This window comes from Panicum virgatum, chromosome 5N (assembly GCF_016808335.1).
Source record: "Panicum virgatum strain AP13 chromosome 5N, P.virgatum_v5, whole genome shotgun sequence".
Taxonomy (NCBI): domain Eukaryota; kingdom Viridiplantae; phylum Streptophyta; class Magnoliopsida; order Poales; family Poaceae; genus Panicum; species Panicum virgatum.
This window is the reverse complement of record NC_053149.1, coordinates 52,753,469-52,758,833: the sequence shown is the minus strand read 5'-3', so window position 1 is coordinate 52,758,833 and position 5,365 is coordinate 52,753,469. Positions and strand designations below refer to the sequence as shown.

The 5,365-nt window shown below is 46.7% G+C and overlaps 1 non-coding gene across 1 annotated transcript; it reads left to right on the top strand.

The window, feature by feature from the left end:
* Positions 1–2,868: 2,868 nt before the first annotated feature.
* LOC120677064 lies at positions 2,869–2,975 on the top strand. The gene has a single exon (XR_005676132.1). It is a non-coding gene; the product is annotated as a small nucleolar RNA R71 (small nucleolar RNA).
* The last annotated feature ends 2,390 nt before the right edge of the window (positions 2,976–5,365 follow it).

The window sequence follows — 5,365 nt, the reverse complement described above, 5'->3', positions numbered from 1 at the left end:
CTCATCGTTGCACACGGGTCGGACATCATCTCTTGGAAATAGAGTGATGGTTAACCACTTGTGCATCAACTGAAGAGTTGGATCATGAACATCACCGCATCGAGGTGCGAACTTGCCATAGACAACTTGACCCGAAATTCGGCCCCAAAATTCATGACGATTAAAACCTCGGCAAGCTTGGTCAAGAGAAATCGGCCAACGTTTATTGAAATCGAGGTGGCCGGCAAAAGTTTTCCAAGAAAGCAAATATTCTTTCTCGAAAAGTCAAAAGTAAACCCCATTTTCTACCTCCCGAAGAGTGCAAAGAAATTGGATGGTGAGAAGTCGAGAACCATACTCTTCAACGGGAACGAAGTTATCCCATCCAATTTCGTGCCAAACGTTAGAGAAGTCTTCGTACATACCTGTTTTGATGAGGAGGTCCGGATCGAATGCTCGGGTGTGGACGAAGCTTTTGTTCTTGATGATGGCATAGGCTTGTCGTTCACGATCATCTCGCAAGTCGAGATACGGTGCATCTTCCGCATCAATCTCTATCATCTCGGCTTGCGGTTTGGTTTGCATCTCTTCGTATTGTTCTTATTCCTCGTAGTCTATCGTGCTTGGTGTAGGCGTTGGTTCGGGTGTGTACGAGCTTGAGCCACCCCGAGAACGGGATGAACTTCCACCCGTCATCTTCTTGAATGCGCCGGAGACCTTCTGCCCTATGCCTTTCATGATGGAACAAAAACACATGCAACTCGAAACGGGTTACGTTAGTGAAACCAAATTTGAATGTTGTTACCCATGAGTTGCTCCTTCTTTGCAGCAAAGAAATAAGAGAGAGAGAGGTCTCTTGAATTCAAATCTTGAGCAAAAATCCAATGAAAACCCGAGAGCAAAGTTTGAGAGAGTTTGAGAGAGAGTGAGTGAATGAGAGTTGAGTGTGAGAGCTCAAAACTCACTCCTCGGCCTCTATTTAAAGGGAGAATGGCCGGGCACCGTTGGGAGAGACCAGGCTCAACGGCTAGTGACCGTTGGAAAAGGCTAGGCCCACTAGCCGTTGGTAGGGGGCCGGCCGACCCTAGGGTTCGGCCGAACCCTAGGTGGCTCCCCTACTGACAGCCAGGGCCCACCACCCTTCTAATGGTCAAAAACTTTTTAAACTTTGGTGCCGGCCAAACTTTGCTTCGAAAAGATGTTCAAACTTATTTTTCAAGGTTTTTCATGCTCGAAAATATTTTTGAATTTTTGTGAAAAAACAAAAAAAGTGCTAGAAAAGTTTCTAGCATGTAGGGGTGTTTTGAAAATTCAAATATGCAGTGGGAAAAATAAAAAAATCAAGAGAAATAAAATGGTGGAAAGTAAATATGAGATACGTACCGATTTACCTTCTGCAAGGGCTCGTCGTTTTAAGTCTGACGAGCGGGACCTTTCTCCTGCTGTGTTTACCACTGCTCGGCTCATCCTGGAGAATTGGACGAGGATGAGCCTGCGACCTTACGCCACACCTTCTTTGAACGCCTTTTCTTTGATCTTGTGGTCGTAGGTCTTGGTAGTGGGGATTCAGGTGCATCCCAAATTGCCTACCCTTCGTCATCCTATCGGTTCAGGATGCGTTGCTCTTCCCTCTATTTGAATCTGAAGAACATGTCCTCCTTCCCGACGCGGAAACGGATTCCTCCTTTTCCCACGTCTATCCTTGCTTTAGCGGCCCTCAGGAATGGTCGCCCAAGGATGAGCTCGATTCCTAGGTCACCCTCTATATCCATGACCACAAAGTCTGCAAGGACGAAGGAGTCTCGCACGCGGACCAGAACATTCTTGGCTATCCCTTCGGGATACCGGATTGTAGAGTCTGCGAGCTACACACACATGTATGTTGGGGAGAGAGCAGGGTATAAGAGTTTCTCGTATATCACCATGGGCATAATGTTGACACTGGCCCCCAGGTCGCAGAGTGCATGCTCATAGAATCGATTGAAGATTGAGCAGCTGATCATGGGGACCCCTGGATCTTCTTGAATTGCTGCTACCAGGCCAACCCAGGTATCATTCTTTGGGGGATTGTACCTGCCTGCATGGTTAGTTTGCGAAGTCTGTCGGGAAAGGTTGCCCCACCCGGTAGACACCATATTTACAGTTTCAACAGGAGATTCGGGTTGCCCCGGGATCTTCCCGTTCTCAGAGACAGGAGTAGCAGCAGCGATTTGAGCTAGTTGAGTTTCTATCATTTTGTTGAAACTTAATTGATTTTTATGAGCAGAAGAAAGAGTTTTAACTTTAGCATGTATGCTTTTGAAAATTTTATCATTGGCAGCAAGCTTTCTGTTTAATGATTCGTTGATTTTAGCTTGGCCAAAGACTAAGTCTCTCAAGGAGGGTTGGTTCGAATTGAAATTCGAATTGAAATTTGAGTTAAAATTGTTACCTCCTCCTTGGAATGGTGGGCGTGATTGACCCCACCCCTGGCCTCCTTGTGGACGGAACTTGGTGTTGTTGTTGTTGATGTAGGCTGTGTCTTTTCGGGTTTAGGGGCAGTCATTCCCCGAGTGTCCACCGTCACCACAAACTTCGCACGTAAAGTACGAGTTCATAGCATGGACGGGAACAAGCATTTGTTGCCAGTTCCCTTCATCGAGCTTCTTCATTAGGAGGTCCAGCTTGGCGGTGAGCATATCCGTTTCCTTGACGGTATGCATTCTGCCCTTGGTTCTAGGCTGGGAATGTTCCTCGTTCCAGCCCTGGTTGGAGACCATCTTCTCGATTAAGGCCGTAGCCTTGGCAATTGTGAGGTCGAGATAGGCTCCTCCAGCAGCAGCATCAAAGTGGGCTCTGAATGTTGTCGTTAGCCCATTGTAGAAGCTTTGGAGCATGAGCCACTCGTCCATCCCATGATGAGGACATGGGAGTATATATTCTTGCAATCTCTCCCAAGCTTCTGGGATGGATTCCATCCCTGTCTGCTGGAAACTTGAAATTCTTCCATGTAGGGCATTTGTTTTGCCTAACGGGAAGAATTTAGCGAGGAACGCCGTGGAACATTTGTCCCACGTGCTGACGGCTTCCTTGTTCTGATAAAATCATTGTTTCGCCTTCCCCAGGAGGGAGAAAGGAAACAGGCGGAGCCTGATGGCGTCAGCCATAACACCCCGTATGGTTACGGTCTTGCATAACTCCAGAAAGTTCTGGAGATGGGCGTTGACATCCTCATTCGGCTTGCCACAAAATGGGCTAGCCTGCACCATGTTTATGAGGCTGGACTTCAGCTCAAAGTTTATGTCCCCAACATCAATGTTGGGTCCAGTTGCCACATTGGCAGCTGAGGGGACGGAGAAGTCGCAGAGAGTCTTCTCAGCCATGAGTTAAGTGATTAATGGTGCTTGGGAAGCTGGCTCTCTTGTCTACTGCGAGATCGGAGGAGGGACGACGCGAGGTCGCACCCTTCTCACAAGTTTCTCGGGATTTTCAACAAAATTTGTCGGCAAGGAGAAACCAGACATACACTACCCTTTTTTCATCCAATCAGGAGAAAACAAAAAGACAAACACATTAGCCTGTATAAGCAGTAGCTATCTCTTACTTATATTGCCATGTTTATGTACTTTAGTAAATATACTTTACACCTAGTGCCATCCCCGGCAACGGCGCTAGAAATGCTTGTTGGCATTTCTTAGTGTCGCCACTATGAGTGGTTAGTTCCTAGCAATGCCGCCAGAAATGCTAGTGTTGGTATGTCTTAACATTTACAGAAGGATCCGCAAGCGCACGGATATACCGTTGTAGCATTTCACCCGGAAGTATTCAAGGTATCATTATTTATATTTTCCCAAGGGATGGCTAGGTTGTGTAAAGTGTATTTACTTAGTTGCATAACCATGACACGTATGAAGCAAGATGAAGACCACTGACTATACAAGGGTAAGTGATATATAAAGGATAATCAAGGGTAATGTGACACACACAGAATAGCCAACTCTCATGAATAAAGAATAAACAAGCAATCCTAAGGTTAGTGGGAGCATAGGCACAGATTCCTAGTATACTATTCATGTTAGCGGATAAGTTACATTAGCCACATTGCTTAGAGCTGTAGGTGCCGGGAAATTAGGGACATCAGGGAGAATGACCCGCACTGGAGAACATCCAGTCCCGTTTTATCTTTGCATGAACTCCTACACAGTATCCGAACGTCGGGCAGTACGCTAACAGAGAAGCAGCTTCCCGGCAGACCGACAGGGCTGTCACCACCTACGGTCTACCCCAGTCACACGGTGGAGCACCGTCATATCCGAAGGATCCCGCATACCCGGGCACCATGCCCGCATATGAGGTCACTACCCTAGCACCCCCGAGTACCCCAACCCCACCATTCGGATGGACAGGTAAGATGCTAAGGCAAGCCCGAAAGCACAACGAACCGATATCCTTACCCAGATCATCTAGTCTAAGCATGCAACTAGCATAACTTGGTAAAGCACTGATCAAGGCTAAGCAAGCTATGAGCATAGCAAGATAACCAATAACAAACTCAATATGAATAGCATAAAGAAAGTCAGAATACAAAGCCATACCAGAGGCCGAGGATTGCTCACCGACCCCGAGGACGACCGGATTCGCTAAGGAGATGAAGTACTAGCCTAGCTCCACTACCCTAAGGAGTACAAGTCACAAGAGAGTGTAGAGAGAGAGAGGCCTTCAAGTGGTGTGTGTGTGAGAGAGAGAGAGTGGTGGGAGGCCCCCTATATAGTGCTTGAGGTCGGTTCCCGCCAAATCTATACATGGAAACATGCCTAACCGACCTCTAGAGGATAGGATCAAGCTTCCCGCTAAAACTCAGCCTCAGTGGCTGCCAGGTGGGTCGGCCGACCCCCCCTTGGCGCCATTTGCCACCGACCTTCTCTGGTACACTGCCTGGTGGGTCCTGATGTCAGATGATCGGTGCCGGGGCTTGGTTGGTCGGTTTGGTCTGGTTTGTGTGCCTCCTTTGTTCATGTTATGCAGGACACGATCGTCTGTGGCTTCTATCTGCGTATTCGTCGTGTTTTTATCTTATTCCAGACTTGTGCTCCTGAAATCATAAATTCTCGAAAATAACTGTGGAGCTAGGTTAGTGATACAAATATGCGAGTAAGAGGTATAGTTTTCCTTCTTTAATGAGTATAGTTGACGGTCATATTTTGTACTTAACGACCGTCAACAGGTTCTTCATCACTTACCCTTGCCATATTAAGTTAAGCTTTGCACATAAACAATGAATTCCACTTGAACTTTCTATTTGATTGCTTGAGCTTGACCTCATATATAATACTCCATATCTCAAGCTTCCTCCAAACATCAATGACTTGAATAAGAAATAATCTCATACTTGTGTCTTTCTTTGTGA